Consider the following 17,897-nt stretch of genomic DNA (forward strand, 5'->3'; position numbering starts at 1 on the left):
GCCCGATACCTCCCATTGTCCTGACCAGAGCCCGTTTGCTATTGGCTGTCTCCGGGGACACGTCATCAAGGATTGAAACAGCGCGCAAATCTGAATGTGTGTGTATGCCGGGCAAAGAGGCTGAGGCGGGAGAGGCAGAGGCAGAGGCAGCAGCTGCTACGGGAAAGCAGAGCTCTATGGTGTATGTGTGCATGTGTCTAACCCAAGCCAGCCCCACGCCCGAGCGGCCGCCGGAGCGAAAAGGGCCTGACTTTTCCACAAGTGTCTCCAACTCCTCAGGCAAAAGAGACACCCACAGGCCTCCCCCCCCTTCTCACCCCAAACTCACTTCCAAAGCCGTTAAGATAAGAGGCCCCAGACTCTTTAACAGACCTTCAAAAGTGAGAGCGACACGATGAGATCACGGCCCCTGAAAACCGGGGTTTCTGCTCGTGCAGAGGGGCGAAGGCAGCCAAGATTCGAGCTCCTCAGCAACATATGGTTGCATTACACTCTAGATCTCTGGGAAGGCAGGGCTTTTCCTATAAGAAAGTGACACGATCCAGTCAGCCGGCTTTAAAACACCCCTTTTCTGAGCTCCTAAACCCGTACCGTCGTCAGGCTTGCTGAGCAGCTGAAACCTTGACTCACCGAACAGGCATTTAGTTTCACCCTTTTTCTTGGTTTGATCGAGTTTCACAGCTCGTCTGGAACTTTTTATTTAAATACAAAGCACGGTCTCAACTTCCTGGAAATCAAATGATTATTCCATGTAATTAAAGCACACAGCCACTTCGTTTTGATATGGGGTACTCTAGCAGGAAATGTTTGCGAGGGCCTGCTAGAATTAGCAAATTCATTAGAGACCACCTTTTTAACTGTTTGGCTGTTTTATTTGACTTGGTGTGGATTACTGTTATAATCAAACGAATCCTTGTGATGCTATCTTTCCCTCCCATCACACCACTTAGTGCATCCATGTAACTGCTCTAGGATTACAGGAGTTGTAGGTATATTGTTACCCGGAGGATTAGATAGAGGCAGAGAGTGTGTTTCTCTAACTCACCAAGCTGGCGGTATTAATAGCCATACTTATTATGTCTGTAAAGAAAAATGTGCTAGCTATAATAGCCAGTTCTGAAGACTCTACAGTTATATCAGCCCTTTATGAAACTATTATCTATTCCTCTGTAGCCTGAGCAGACCACACCCCTATTCAGTTATAACAGACTTCCCTTTTTTTCACTCTCTGATGGTATGTTTATACACTTCTAAACCCACCAGCCAATTCCTCCAAATGTAACAGACCAAAGTTAAAATCACTCATTTTATTATGTTAATTCTATTTCATATATCCAGTCTAAGCATCCATAACATAATGTATTTGCTCAAATTTATTAAGCTATTTGAGAATAGACTTAGAGATAACCTCTCCTGACCTATGATGTTAATGTTTATTCCTTTTATTAAAAAAATACATAATTGGTCTCAGGGATTATAGTCTTGGTGAATGGACAATGCATGTCATATGATCATGAAAAAGTATGATATTAAGACCATATAAACTAGTATAATGTACACTCGGTGTTTAAAAAGCAAACATCTAAAGTTAACCGTTATATTGTTACGTTCACACATATTTACTCTTCTTTACTTCCCTCTATTAATCAAATTTTATGCTTTCTTTAAATCCAGGTATTTATTTCAATTCTGTTTTATCTTCTCGATGACTATATTACAAAATATTCATGAGAATTATCCACACTTTAGATGGCATCCGTGATATCAAAATTTGACTATTATCTGAAGATAGCACTATCAGTATTTTCCAGGAGCAGTGTTGGGTTTGCCCTGGTCCAACCATTTTTTTAGGTTCTTTTACCAGTTGTCTCTAATAGCTTACTCCTGCCAGGGTAAGTTTATGGTCACAGAACAACTCAAGAGCAATGGGCCCACACAGGTTTCTATTTCAGCAGGATGGTACGGTGAATTACAGGCACCGGATTTAAATAGACCTGGGTTCAAATCCCAGCTCTGCTACTTACTAGCTGTATGATCTCTGGCAAGTTTTTTTTTTTTTTTTTTTTTTACTCCTTTGTGCTTCCAATCTCTCAGCTATAAAATGGAAGTGATCACGGGCTTGTTGTAAAGATTAAACTTTTTCTTCAAAGGTTTAAAATTATGTTATGCAGACCTCTTCAAACCCATGACTTAGAAAACATCAAGTGCAGTTAGTTAACCTTGAGTTTTTCTTCATATTTTAATTTTATATGAGGGCAGTGGTTGCAAATTAAGTTTTTTTTTTTTTTTTTTTTTTAATTCTAGCCTCAGACAGCACTAAATCCTCATCCAGTCTAGTGATGGTGCCTTCAGTTATTCCCAAGTATAACAGAGGCCATGTCACAGAGCATTAAAACCTGCACTTCTAGGCACATTTCTCTTATTTGCTTTTTGTGATACAAAGGGAGGAACATAAAAAGGAGAGAAACTTTTTAAGTAAACCCTACAACTTCTAGCTCTAACCCTGCAACCTTAACGTTCACTTACTTTATTATATTAGACACTCTCCGTCTTCAACATGAATCATTAGCCACAAATTGGCATATATTTTACTTTAGGGTAATTGGGTGTTTTAATCCCAACTTACGAAGTTATCTAATTCAAAAAGCCTGAACACTCTCTCCCATGCCCAATTTAGCCAACTAAATTACAGATTTTCATGAATAGGGGTTATGCCCTTCCTGGAGCCTGCCTCTAAGATAGGAGAAGTGCCTCTCTTCTGGAATCTCATAATATTCTGTACATTAATTACTGTGCTCACAATTGTAATTATCCAGTTATATGCCTGTTTGTCCCATGGCAATGCACCCCTTAAAGGCAGGAATCCTATCTTATCTTTGCATCCCAAGCACCTAGCACAGTGCCTGGCATACAGCAGGCAGTAAATAAAGTCTGTTGAATAAATGATTTAATAGCTGAAAGAGTACTTACTGCAAATTATTGTTTTAATCTTCCTCTTCCATCTTTGGCGATAAACATTGGGGTATTTCTAAATCAGAAGGCAGGAAAATAGAACAATACATAAATGTTAGGATTAATATTGAGGATGGATGTCAACTGCACCTCATTCTTATAACTTAAAAAGAGGAAGGTGGAGTTGGGGGCTAGGGGCAATCGCAAATAAAGACAAACACATATATTTGTAGTATTTACCAGCTCCCAACTAGGCCAAGGTTATTCCTAGTTGGATACAGTGAACTATGGCAAGCCAAATAAGAATTTATCACAGAAAACTGCAAGAATGTCTGCCCAAAGGTTGCTTCCAGTGGGCCTTTGAAACAACTCTAATGTAAAAAAATACAAAAAGCAGACAGGGGGCTGTAAGTCTTTGGCTGGAGGATATTGATTCCTCCTCATGCAATGAAGCCTAAAGTCAAGTTATATGAATTCTCTGTTGTCTCTCCTTCTCAGAAAGGGCCAGTTTCTGAAAAGGAATAGAAACAGTAAACCGAAATGTCTGATGAGGTCAGCCGCACTAAGGATCCTGTACACTTAAAACCTTCTTCTTCTTCTTTTTTTTTCTTTTTTGGATGCTGACAATAAAGGAGAGGAATTCAGGCAGAGAAAAGTGTACAGGTTGTGACCCAGGACACTGAGTCCCACCCCTCGATCCACCACGTGTGGCCTCGGGTAGCCACTAAGGTCTGTGCTCATTTCCCTAACTCTTGCTTAGATGTAGTGCTGCTTCCTCTCACTTGCAAGGACATTACAGGATTAAACAGATGGGCACAAAGAAAGACCCGAGGAAGGCAGAGAGGTGGTGTTATTATATCTGTCAGCGTGTGGAGAAGGGGAACCTTGTCCTGGGCTGCTTAAGTACTTCTGCCTAGGCCCGAGTCTTCTGTGCCGATGTGGCTTGCAGGTGGGGAAATCAGTGGCTTCAGCTGTGGGCAGCACTGATGGCTGAGGCAAAGAAAACGGTATGGAAGTGATTTTTTTTTTTTTTTTTTTCTGGGTTGCGCTCTGCGGCTTGCGGGATCCCAGTTCCCTGACCAGGGATTGAACCCCAGCTCTCCACAGTGAAAGCACAGAGTCCTAACCACTGGACTGCCAGGGAATTCCCAGAAGCGAATTTATACCAATAATATCTCTAGAATTGTAATATTTCACTGGTGAATAAGGAAGAAAAATTACCTTTTCTTAATAAGGTTCCTATTCTCTGGTTAGCCAAAGAATGTTACACATGAAGAGGGGGACACTCATTAGCAAATGTTTTTATAAAATGGTGATCTAAACTCAGAAAAGATCAGTATTTTAGGTCTTGATCTCAAGAACCACGTCAACAGGCCAAATTCAGCTGCCCCATGAGAAGTGCCATAAACCTTAAAAACAAATGTCTTAGCTCACCTGCTAGGATGGCTATGATCAAAAAGACAGACATGGGGAGCATGAGTGAAAATGGAGAAATTGGTAGCATCATACACTGCTGGTGGGAATGTAAAACGGTGCAGCCGATTTGGAAAACAGTCTGACAGTTCCTCCCAAGGTTAAACATAGAGTTACCACGTGACCCAGCAATTCCACTCCTAGGTATGTACCCAAGAGAAACAAAAACGTGTCCACACAAAAACCTACACATAAATGTTCATAGCAGCATGATTTGTGATAGTCAAAAAGCAACCCAAATGTTCATCAACTGTTGAGGGGATGAATAAAATGTAGTGTATCTTTGTGATTGAATATTATTCGTCGATAGAGTGGACTGAAGTAATGACACATGTTACAGCATGGATGAACCTTGAAAACATTATGATAAGTGAAAGAAGCCAGACACACACACAAAAACCCACATATTGTATGGTTCCATTTATATGAAATGTCCAGAAGAGGAAATTTATAAAGACGGAAAGTAGATTAAGGGTAGCCAGGGGTGGAGGATGGGGGGAAGGGGGGTAACTGCTGGTGGGTGTGACGCTTCTTTTAAGAAGATGAAAATGATCTAAAATTACATCATAGTAATGGTTGCGCAACTCTGAAGACACCAAAAATCATCAGATTGTACGTATGTGAATTATCTCTCAATAAAGCTGTTTTTTAAGAAACGAATTAATGTTTTATGAAACAAACACAGAAAGGGACAACGGATCGCTACCCACTTGCTAATTTTGCCCCGTATTTTCCTGCTGCCTCGTGAAAATGATGTTCTTCCTCTTCATTCGGTGGAAATTTCTTCTATTAGTGGACTTATATATTCTGTGCTTAAAGTGTGTTTTTGCTACAAAATTATGTTAAAAGAGCACTCTCCAGGGGTACCTTGGGAGGTTTCCCTCGAGCGCCTGAGGTGACTGTACTGTCGGCTGAGCCGTGAAGTGTTAGGTCAGACGGTGCAAACCGGCAGGGCCTCTGGCTTATGTGACCCTCAGATGTGCCAATTGGTTAACATGGTGTTTTTAAAAAGTTGGATGTTTTTTTTTTTTTCACGTTAAAAAAAATCCAGATATTTGGCTTCTTTTGAAAAAGCAGAGATCCCATAACCTTGGCTCCATGGCTGGGCAGGGTTACGATACTGTGGCGTGAACAGGGGCCGCCTCCCTCTGAGGAGGTGTGTTCTGTCTTCTGCGCGGCCCCACCGTTCCCTAAGCACCTGGCCTGCCGTCTTGCCTGCCTGGCTCCTGCGGACATTTGAGTTCTGCCAGTCCTGAGTTGGGTCCTTAGAATTTCAGCACTACGACCTGCGGTTCGGAAACGTCCTTCCTCAGAGACTCTTTTCGTAGGAAACGCTTATCATCATCACACAGGACACAGAGCGGGAAACTGAACTAGAGGGCTGCCTCCGGTGCGGAACAGAACCACGTTTGGTGCTGTCACAGGTAGCATGTACTCCTGATGTGAAACAGAGTCGGGCTGTGCTGCAGACGATGTCCTACAGCCCAGACGAAAGTAAGCTTTATTGATCCTATCTCTCCTGTATGCTGAGCACTTTACACGGATAATTTCGTTTAATCCTCACAGCGATCCTATAGGCCAGGATGCTTATCTCTCTTCTACAAATAATTCTAAGGAGGCTCAGAGAGATCCCTTAAGTTGTCCAAGGTCACACAGCTAGTGAGAGAGTAATAGTAAACCCAGTTCTGACTCCAAAGCTGAAGTTTTCTCCACTAAGCCGCATGACCTTCCAGTTATTAGCCTAGCTAATAAAATTAAAAATGATCACATTTTCCCACCTAAATATAACCCATATCCTCACGGGAATCTGACGTGAGTTTACAGCCTGGACTCTCAAGATTTTTGAATAGGACACATACATTTTGCATATATAAAACTTGAAAAAATGTATGGGAATTCCCTGGTGGTCCAGTGGTTAGGACTACGAGCTTTCACTGCTGAGGGCCCGGGTTCCACGATCCCTGGTCAGGGAACTAAGATCCTACAAGCCGCGCGGTGTGGCCAAAACAAAACAAAACAAAACAAATTTATGGGACTTCCCTGGCGGTCCAGTGGTTAAGACTTCACGCTTCCACTGCAGGGGGCGCGGGTTCGACTCCTGGTCAGGGAACTAAGATCCCACAAGCTGAGTAGTGTGGCAAAAAATACAAACAAACTTGAAAACAGTTTCATGAAACAATACCTACCATTGTGATGGAGTCTGACATTTTTTTTTCTTAAAGTCCTAAGTTAATTTTCCAACCCGCGCCAATGGGCTCTGCAGTTTGCAAAACATTGCATTAAAGCCCGAGTAAAGAAGCCCCATTTCCCACCAAGGGTAACTTCAGCCCTAAGTGACAAGTGTGGGTGCTGCCAGCTGATGGGATGGGACTGAAGGGAGGAAAGGCCAGGACAGATGCCTGGAATCCAGGACCTGCGACCAGAGCTCCCCAGCACACTTAAGGAGGCTGGTGCCAAGACTGTGGACCGTCTCAAGTCCAGAGAAACAGTCTGGAGACAGGAAAGGAGAGCGCCTTGCTCTGCCTGGGAGACCAAGACAAAATCAGGCGCTCCTGGCCTCCAGGAAATGCAAAGGAGACGTCTGAAAATCCCCGAGGCGTAGGAGAGAAATCCTAGCAGACCTGATAAACACCTTCCTCACCTGGGTGGGGTTCACCACCTTGGATTTGTCTTTGTCAGAGGCGGAGAGCAGGAGTCTCTGCCAGCAGAAGCTGCACCGATGGGAAGATGGCCTCAGCTCCCACAAAGACAGCATTTTTGTTTAAAAAACAGTGCCCAAAATGGCTTGTGGGCTAAATAGAAGGTGACCGCCAACCCATACCTGTTGTTCATGAAGGTGTTGAAAAAAAAATCAACAACAACGAAAAACCTGTATGCTTTTTTTTGAAAGGTTGCTGTTGATCCTTGTTCTAAGGTTTCCTTTTGCTTTCCAAGAACGGAAATAAGGAAGTAGGAAGGAGATAGCATGATTTAGTATATTCTAACAAAAGTACTACCAGCAAATTGAGAGTCACATTCAGGAACAGAACCCTGCCTTGGAAACATTCATGGCATTTGACCAGTGATTTTGCTTCAAAAAATACTAAGAAAATAATCAGAAATAAGTAAAAGGCACAAAGATGTGAATAAGAATATTAACTGCAGAATTATCTATAATGTGTCAACAACCTAGATGTTCAATGAGAGTGGGTTGGTTTAATACGTTTTGGTCCATCCTCATGATGGTTTATTATTATGCCACTATCAAATTGTTATGAATACTAAATTTAATGCCACGTAAAAATATTCATATTACCTTATCATGACAAAGACTATTTTCAGAAGGATCCCTGGTTTGAAAGAAGTGTGTATGTGAATCCAACAAAGATTGGAAGAATATACTAAAAAACATTAATAGTGTTTATTTCAGGTGAAAGGTAAGCTTTGCTTTCTCCTTAGACTCGTCAATATTTCCTTAGTTTTCTACAATTTATACTACTTCTAAAGTTAGAAACAAAAACTCCAATTTTTTAAGAGAAGAAATTTGCTAATAGAAGACTCAAAGATTTACATCATTTAAAGAAATTCAGACCTCATCGTTACTCTAGAAATTCTTCCCTGTAAAGAGATATACACTATATATAAAAATCATGCACATTTATCATGGCCCTAAAGTTAAGGTGTCTCTACTGTCATCCAAATACGACCACCCTGTTAACACAAATCAGAATCAGGTATGTGCTAGGAGGAAAAGTATCAGTGTTTACACGAAAACCTTGTTACCTCTCATCACTACTGCTGTATCTTCTTTAATCACTATTCCTTCTTTTCCCATAATTCAGTCCTGAGTCATCTTCTCTTTGCTTCTCTACTCTCTTAGAGACCCCCGTGACCAACTCCACGTGGAGTTTTAACCTCCATTTCTATGTAAATGACTCTAAGTTTCCCTTTCAGCCTTAGGCTCTATCCTGGACCCCACCGTGTACCAGTTTCTCAAGCTCACAGGTTTGCTCTCTAAGCCAGACCCCTTTCTGATTTCCCTACTTGCCAACTTCCCACACCAGCTCCAGTTCTAGGAGTCTAATTCCCCCTCTTCCTCTTCCCTCACATCAAATTCTGTAACATCTATGTCACAGTACTTTTGAATCAACGCCCCACACCTTTATTTTCATTTCTATTGCCCCCAACTCTAGTTCTGGCCTTTATTATTTTGTGGTTAAGAATGGTGGCTTTGGAACCAGACACTACTAGGTTAAAATCCTGGCCTTTGCACTAGCTAGCTGTGTTGCCTTGGGCAGAGTGAATTAACTTCTCTGAGGCTCAGCTGCTTTTGTAAAATGATAATACCCCTTTCAAAGGGAAGTTGTGAGTTTAAATTAGCTCATATACATAAAGAGCTGAGCCTAGTATGCAAATTGCTTAGAGTTCTGTAAATGAGCACCAGATGTTGGCTGTTTATTTTAGATTATTTTAAAAACTGGTATTATTAATATTTTCCTAATGCATAAAGCTCCACCACTGCTTAAAAACTTTCCATTTAATTACAACATTTTCTTCCCAATTAACTACAAGATCCTCACCTGGCCTTCAAGTCCTTCCCTAGTCAGGCAAAATTTCTCCCTTGCTTTCCCTCCCACTGCTTTCCTAATTTCCAATCAAACTGGACCTTGTACTTTCCTACTTTTGAGCTTCTGGCCACACTTTTGCTTTGTAGCGTCCTTCCCCCACCTGTGCTGCAAAATCCAACCTGTCTTTTAAAACTTTCCCAACCGTTTACAGTTGTCAACTTGATGAGCATTCTTTCATTTTTGAGCTCTGTCACTTTTGGTTGTACCTTTCTAATGGCTTTTATAGTGTTATAAATATAATGACAATAGATTATTATATATTTTATAACCTATATAAATATATTACATATTATGTTGTTTTACTCATCTTGTTTCTCCAGCACTCTTTGCCCATCACAGGTACTCAGTAAATGATAGCTGAATGTCAAGGTGAGGTTCGATTTTCTGTCCACACCTATCACACCGTTGATACTCAATTTTAATAAACCATGTCTACAATTCCCTTCCCTTCATAGATTGAATTACATCCTAGTACGACATGGAGCAAAACCTATTGTTGTGTTGTCATCTTTGTTGGTCAAAATCAGTGGATATTGGCAACTTTATGTGGTTAAATTCTATTCAGGTTGGCCCCTATCCTGACGATCTGGGGCAGTGGTTTGATGAACTGCTGTTTTCACAGATTTTCTTTTTTGCTTTTTACTGGGTAAGGTTGTTATAGTTCAGAAGCTTGTAAATATATTTATTTTTTAAATTCCCGGATCTTATGAAAAGTCCTTAAAGTCAAAACAGTAACACCAGGTTTCTTATCGGTTGCATTCATGTGGCAGATTTTGAGGTTAACACACTTTTTTCCTGCATATTACCAGATATCACAAAAATTAATAAACTCCCCCAAAATGGTACTCCTTCTTGTGTAGCAAATTCATTTTGGCACCAAAATGGGCGCCATCGAAGAATTCAACAAATTCAATCTAGGTTTTACATTTGGGTACAACTAGTTCAGATTTGCCTGAAACCACTCCAGATCTATTGGGAGCAGTATGGGTGACCAGGATTCCCTGGGTGGAGCCGGCAGTGGTGGGATAGGGGAAGTCAAGCAAGGCGGACCTGCAAGGCCCCAGCAAGGACCGGCTCTCCCGTCTGGGTCACTCCCACCCACTGCTAGGGTTTCTAGCCCCAGCGCTCCGAGCTCCCTCCCTCCCCAGCCTCGCTCCTCCCCGCCCGCGCCCTACTAACAGCAGTTCCTGCTTCACAAACACAGTACTTAAAGCACCTAGTTCCTGGGATTTATACTTGCCAAGTGGCTGTGAGGAACAAGTTTTTCTCGAGCCCAGGCATCAAAAGGCACTTATTTCAACACTTCAGGGAAAAATAGTAACTAAGAAAATCAATAATCTCATCCGAAGCAGAAGAATGGATTTTTGTCAGGCTATCTCCATGGTTTCCTGCCCATGTTTTAAAAGAAGCGTAGTATTAGTCTCTTGAATCATTTTTCGTCTTGTGTTTTCTTACCTTACCTAAAGAAATGTAATCTTTTTGCAGATAGAAACTATATCCTGACCTAAATATTATATGGTAACAAGGTGTCTTTAAAAGCTACATGTTTCCTAAAGATAATTAGAAGACTCAAAGAATATCTTTATGTGGCTACAAATTCTTCAATGGCTAAAATCGAGCCTCCTATCTTTTTCAAAGGGTTTTTTTGCCTTTTTTTTTTTTTTTTTTTGATGGAGCAAAAGAACACAAATGAGATTAGAGGAAGAACTGCTAGAGCAACAGAAGGAAAGAATGCCAAAGAGGGGAAGGGGGACGGCTACCGAAGTAGAAGCCAGTGCCAAAGAGTGTTCCACTCAAAAATGTTCCCTGAATCTATCCAACATCTAAGAAAGTTAGCCTGAGGCGGGTTGTGAGCCCTAAATGCAAGAGTCAGATGCTATCTAAAACCAGAAAGAGTAGTAAGAAAGAATGTACATGCATATCTCCCAAAGCAGAAAGATCTGAAGAGGACTCAAGGCAGAAGACCCGCATTTTTCTACAGTGAGCTGCCGATCGCATCATAGCTTAGAACTCTAAGATTCAAGGACAGACAGGTGAAGCCGAGTCAGCCTATTAAGGGAGGGAAGCCACTGTCTTACTCATGAGCCTGGTATTCTCCCTCAGTTCAAGTATTCTTAGTCTTAACTGTGCTACCAAAGACCCATACGATTGTCACAAGCCATAGGTTAACATTTGTAGTTGAGAAAGAACCGATGTTAAGACACTTGAAAGAGTTTTAGGCAAAACTTACACTTAGAAAAGTTCCCAAGTTTAATTCGGATCCCTTCCCCCTCCTCTCTTCTTTCCTTTTCTCTTCCTTTCTCTCTGTTGCCTAAGAAATTTAAAAAAACAAACAAAAAGATCCCACCCATTTTAAAGTATTTATTTATTTATTGGCTGCGCAGCACGTGGGATGTTAGTTTTCCGACCAGGGATCGGACCTGCCCCCTCCTCCCTCCCCGCTCCTCCCTCCTCGCATTGGAAGCGCGGAGTCTTACCCCCTGGACCGCCAGGGAAGCCCCCAAACCCTCCCATTTGTTAGCGAGACAGTAAAGGGAAGGGCAGCGCGGGGCTTCTCCCATCAGAGTGAGAAGGCAGTGTTGTTCAGGGGTCAGTGTCCACGGATGGGGGTGGGGAGGAGGGCAGAAACTAATACTTAGTGGGCATTTACACGTGCTAGGCACCGAAAATGCTTTTACCTCCTTGTAATTCTCGCAGCAAGTCCTTGGCGTGGGTGCTACTTTTCTTATTTTACGGAGCAGGAAATTAAGGTCGCCTAGGCTGACCCACTTAGTCTCTCTGGCTCCAAAGCCCAACCCCTTTACATGACGTCCGGCGTGGATGTCTCCTTATGGTCTCTGCTTTGGCACTAAAAACCAACAATCTCAAAAAGATACATTCCAAAGGTAGCAAAATGACAGCTGTAGCCGAACTGTGCAGTACTGCTTCCTTCTAGGGTCTGTGTGGGAAGTGAGAAAACTGATGTCCTTTACCAATTATTGAGGAGAAATTTCAACGGAACATTTGAGAGGTCAGAGAATCTCCTCAAGGGGTAGCGCCCCAGCACTCTTTTTTTTTTTAAATAAATTTATTTATTCATTTATTTATTTTTGGCTGCGTTGGGTCTTCGTTGCTGTGCGCAGGCTTTCTCCAGTTGCGGTGAGCGGGGCTACTCTTCGTTGCGGTGCGCGGGCTTCTCATTGCGGGGGCTTCTCTTGTTGCGGAGCAGGGGCTCTAGGCGCGTGGGCTTCAGTAGTTATGGCACGTGGGCTCAGTAGTTGTGGCTCGCGGGCTCCAGAGCGCCGGCTCAGCAGTTGTGGCGCCCGGGCTTAGTTGCTCGGCGGCATGTGGGATCCTCCCGGACCGGGGCTCAGACCCGTGTCCCTTGCATAGGCAGGCGGACTCTCAACCACTGCGCCACCAGGGAAGTCCGCCCCAGCACTCTTGACCCAAAGGTGAGTGGGCCACGGAGGCACAGAAAACCCACTTCATTCTTAAAATAGTCCCTCATCATTCTGAGTCCTCCAGGATTGGGAAACTCAGCACTGCGTTAAGGTGGCCCTGAGAATCAAGGTTTCATCCAGCTTTGCACGCATCATTAGAAACTTCTCCTGGCCCTCTCTAGCTCAGCACCCTGGCCCAGAAACCTGAATTGCATCATTGATTCCTCCCTTTTCCTAACTCCCGACAATCAACAAATCATCGAGTCCTGTGGTCTCTACCTCTTTCATTTATGTCTCTGATCTACCCACTTCCCTCCTTTCGAAGACCACCATCTTAGCTGAACCTATGGTCTCCTGCTTGGTTTACTTCAACAAAGTACCTAACGTCTCTGGGCCTTAGCCTTAGAAAACTCCAAGTGATTTTTCTAAAGTAAATAAGATAATATGGTCATGATATTCCCCTACTTGAAAAATCCCTCTATGACTTCCCACTGCCCTCAAGAGAACGTTCACACATTTTAGCAGACCATCGTGTTCAGCATCTGCCGATAGATCCAGCCCTGTGCTCTGAGCTCCCACTGTCTTGAGCCATTGGGAGGTCCTAGACTGTGTGCTTCTTCAGGTACTTATTCCTTCAATCAGGATAATTCTCCACTGACCCACCTCCTGCCTTCCAGCTTAAACATCTCCGCTCTGAGAAGCCTCCCCTGACCGCCCCACTCTGGGCCCACTCCTACCCTGGCATCCTCACCCAGGCCTGCAGCTGCCCATGTGTGTAGCTGTCTAGTCTGCAAATCCCTCAAGGGCAGGGTGAGTTTTATTCACCATTTTTCTTGGCATCTAGCCTAGTGCTTGGCCTATAGGAGCCACTCAGTCCATGAGTAAATGCTTAAATGTGATGGAGTGGGGAAAGTAATGAAGAGATGTGAGTCTAATCATGACTTTGCTACCAACTCCTGTATAACCTGCCACTAAAATTCACGTTAAAACAAAATGCTAATGGTACAAACTACTCTGTATAAAATAAATAAGCCACAAGGATATATTGTAGAGCACGCGGAATATAGCCAATATTTTATAATAACTATAAATGGAGTATAATCTATAAAAATTTTGAGTCACACATACACACACAAAATGCTAAGTTTTCCCGTCCTTCAGGTAGGATCTGCATCTCATTCCTCACTCACCGTCCCCCACCAACTGCTACCCTCTCCCAGGGAGCAGGATGAGTATGAGAGTTTGTTTTTTTTCAACATTTGGAAAAATAACATGGGGACTTTCCTGGTGGTGCAGTGGATAGGACTCTGCACTCCCAATGCAGGGAGCCTGGGTTCGATCCCTGGTCAGGGAACTAGATCCCACAGGCATGCCACAGCTAAGGAGCTGGCGAGCTGCAACTAAGACCTGGTGCAACCAACTAAATAAATAGATACAAAAAAAAATTTTAAATAACATGGAAGTGGAAATATATGGTACAACTTTCAATTCTGTAGATGATTCCTCTTCCAGGTGATAAAGATCCAAGGGGATGAACAACCAAAAGATCTCACAAAGCTCTGTGAATGTGCAAAGAGTGGGAGATATGTACTCATGTGGCAAAGAGTAAAATATTGGGGGGAAAGTTTCAAATGTTTATAAGATGATGGACTCTGAATTCCTATTTATAACACAGGAAAGGCATCTTGGGAGGGATTGTGGGCAGCCCCCCAACGACACAAACTCAGTGTGCTGCTGCTGTCACAAAGCCACCAGACTGTGGGGTAAACAGTAAACACCATTATCCTGCCTTGAGTTCGGATTATTTCCTTCAGGGCTAAGGTCTCTCTTAGAGATAGGCAACAAAAATAATCTCTCTTAGAGATAGGTAACAAAAACAAGAGCATCTTGAGACCTTGTTGGAAAGTTTATAAAAGTAGATTTATAAAGAGAAAAAAAAGGGACTTCCCTGGTGGTCCAGTGGTTAAGAATCCGCCTTCCAACGCAGGGGACTCAGGTTTGATCCCGGTCGGGGAATTAAGATCCCACATGCCTCAGGGCAACTAAGCCCGCACGCACGCCACAACTAGAGAGCCGCAACAAAGACCTGATGCAGCCAAAGAAAGAAAGAAAGAAAGATTAAAGAAAAAAAAGACAATAGGTCTGTAATCAGTAGGGTAAACCTATAAGACTAGAAATAGAGGTATTTCCTTAAAGTTGAACCAAAGTAATGCAGGGGCAATTGTGGGGGAAACAGTATCATACGATATTATTTTACTATTTATTTATTTATTATTTACTTGGTTGTGCTGGGTCTTAGTTGTGGCAGGTAGGCTCCTTAGTTGCGGCTCACGGGCTCCTTAGTTGTGTCATATGATATTATTTTAAATACTATTTTCTATTTACTATACTATTCAGTAGTAGTTTAAAGAAGACTCATGGAGTTTTAGAACACGGTTGTAATCAAATCCAGACCCCAGTGTTTTAAATGAAGGCCCAGAGAAGGTAAATGCCCAAAGTCATACCTTACCATATGACAGAGCTACAGAAAGAACCCACGATTCCTGACTCTGAGCCTAACTAATGCTCTTTCCTTTAGATTATTTAATACAAAAACACTGTGACGGATGATTGAGGCCCAAAATAGAGAAATTGGAGACAGTGCCAGATAAACATACTGTTAAGGAAAACCAGAATGGCGTGTGCAGTAATCCTCAACGTTTGAGGTTGACGTGGTAGAGAGCAACAATGTTTTCTCACAAAATAGCCCTTTGTGCCTCTGTCAGAGGCAGGAGACTGGCCTGGCTGATCTGCTGAGCTAAACCCATCTGACTTGCTTACTCAGACCACCTATTCTCTGAACTCGGATGATACACACTGCCCACAGGGGTAGTGCCCAAGATGGTTCGCTCTGTTGCATTCCCTTCAAGGTTGGATGTCCATGCCAATCCCAGCCCCTCTAGGAATGTTGAGGTCAGTGGAATTCTACCAACACTTGCAGGGTGGGGAGGGGAGACAGCTGCCAGTGGAAGTGGTATGGAGGATGGGAGGGCCGAACATCCCAGAAAATCCGACTGCTGCCTCTGCCGGGAGTCTGGTGGTCAGAATGCTTAGTACCCAGGAAGACTGGGAGCGGGAAATATCTGAAGTATTCCAGTCCTCCCCTCTTGGCACTGCAGAAGCAAGAGAAAATAAAGCAGGGGAACCTGTTGGACTAGACCGTCAAGGCCGCTGGCTTGCTGTTGGCGGCTGCCACCTGCTAGAGGGGGCCTGATGGTTCTTCCTTCTGAGCGGAGAATAGAGTGAGGACCAGAGAGACCCGAGCAAGCAGGCGGGATGCCGATTTGCCAAGATGTGTAGGGAAGAGCTTGGGCAATGCTCGCTGGGAGAGGCCAAGTTTGCGCCTGGTCCTTCCGGGCTGGGGTGACCCGTACAAGTGCCCAAACAGCATCGTCGTGGGGAGAAAAGGAAGCTGCTCGAACAGAGAGAGAAATACTCGGCAGAGGTGTGCAGCCGAGGGATCAGATTTCAAAAGTTTGTCTCAGGAGGGAAAAAAGGGACACAAACATTTCACCTTTTGAAATGCTGGTCTTCTTTCCTCTGGGTCATTTTATGTTAATGAAAAGATGGTTCTAAGGGGAAAAAAGGGATACGAGGACTAGGACAGAGAAAGGTATGAGTGCGGGGCTGAAGGACAGAAATGCAGATGAGTGAGAGATGTGTGGGTGCCTGTTTTGGGGAGAGATCTCGGTATCCTTCCCTCTGACACCCTGCAGGATTAGGAAGTGGCTGTTTTCAACTATGTAGAACATCTGTCCACTAACAACCTCTACCCCGAAGAGGCCCATGTCCCCGGCTCACCAGGCCTGAGTTCTGCACTCAGTGAGTTTTGAGTTAAGCATTTTACCTCTGTGTCTTCACCTGCAAGGGGTGGGATTAAACATTCAGCAAAGAGCAGACCACAGGAGATGGTTTGTTGGACACACTTCTGGAGGTGATGACCAAAAGCGATGCTCTTTCCCCCACATTTTTCTCAGGGAGGGGCCGGGATTCATGTGCATTTATGCAGAAATTTGCAGAAAAAATAAGTATTCAAATTGAATTCTGACTTGGTGATTTCTAACAACCTATATATAAACTTTGTGTAACTCAATATCTAAGACATAAGGTACTTATCTTTTCATTGTAAGAAAGAAGCTAAATGACTTTTTTTCCTTCTTACCATTCCCTCCCCCTCCCCTCATTTTCTTTGCAAAAGCTGCCATATCTATTTTATTTTATGGTCTAAAAAAGGTTGTATCACATTTGGTATTCCACAAAGAGGAAATGGAAAAAATTATTAAAAAATGAAGAAAAACAGGACTGCTTGCTTAGAAAATAAGATGTATGAACCCTTAAGAATGGGAAAACACCAGCTACTATGGCAGAGAGAAGGCATTTTTGCCAAATTTAGAACCCACTTGAAAATCACGGGTTCTAAGTTTAGAACTGAACTAAAAAACTTGAGCTCACATTGCATTTGGCATTCGTTAAAAAAAAATTCTAAAATACTAATTAAAGGAAAAAAAATTTATTCTCTTAGTAGTCCTAGAAGCTGGGAATTATTTTCAAACAAATTCTTTATTGGCTCAATAGACTGGCCTGCACTTAGAAAAGAAACATCTTTTTTCCAATTAAATTTTCCTTACAAAATAATGATTTAAAATCAAGAGGGAAGGCACTTTGCCAAAGTCTTTAAAGAGTTACAGAATTGCTGTGTAACCTTTGGACACAAGCGAATATACCAGGTGGTCGTACAAACTTTATGTTTATGTATTAGATGGAAGTAATTATATCTACTGCTGATAAACTTTAAATAATAAAAATGCAATAAAATTGGAAACTATCTCTCTAAACAAAACAAACTCTTAACAGCATTATTTTAATTTTCTAATTTAGATGCTACGCCAGTAATTGCAACATCATCAAGAAGTGGATCAGAATTGCTGCTTGGAGGTCAACTATAAAAAGTTTCAGACTCAAAAGGTCCAAAGAAGTAAATCAAGAACTAGTAGTGGATAGACAGTGTTCAAAATGCATCCATTGGCTTACCATGATTTCAGACAGCTAACAACTTTTCTAATTATAAAAATTATAGAAAACGTCTTATGCTGTCTTACACACACACACACTCACTCACACATATCTATAGATATAGATATATAGATAATACCTTGAGAACCTGAATTCAAATAATTAAACAAAAGGTTAAACATGAATATTCAGTGCAAATATATGCCACGGCAAACAAAACCACAAATGTTGGGAAAATTTTTAATTTATTTTTTGGCTGTGTTGGGTCTTCGTTTCTGTGCGAGGGCTTTCTCTAGTTGTGGCAAGCGGGGGCCACTCTTCATCGCGGTGCGCGGGCCTCTCACTATCGCGGCCTCTCTTGTTGCAGAGCGCAGGCTCAGTAAGTGTGGCT

General features: G+C 42.6%; 1 long non-coding RNA gene across 3 annotated transcripts in view; it reads right to left on the reverse strand.

The window, feature by feature from the left end:
- Positions 1-527: 527 nt before the first annotated feature.
- LOC309615512 overlaps positions 528-17,897 on the reverse strand; it is a 104,726-nt gene continuing 87,356 nt past the window's right edge. For all 3 annotated transcript variants that reach the window (XR_014236893.1, XR_014236894.1, XR_014236895.1), the window contains 2 exons: positions 2,971-3,028; positions 528-727 (listed from right to left, as the gene is read on the reverse strand). This is a non-coding gene — a long non-coding RNA (uncharacterized lncRNA). The remainder of the gene's footprint in view (positions 728-2,970; positions 3,029-17,897) is intronic.

This window comes from Balaenoptera borealis (genome assembly GCF_965194805.1).
Source record: "Balaenoptera borealis genome assembly, chromosome: 18".
In the NCBI taxonomy this organism is placed as follows: domain Eukaryota; kingdom Metazoa; phylum Chordata; class Mammalia; order Artiodactyla; family Balaenopteridae; genus Balaenoptera; species Balaenoptera borealis.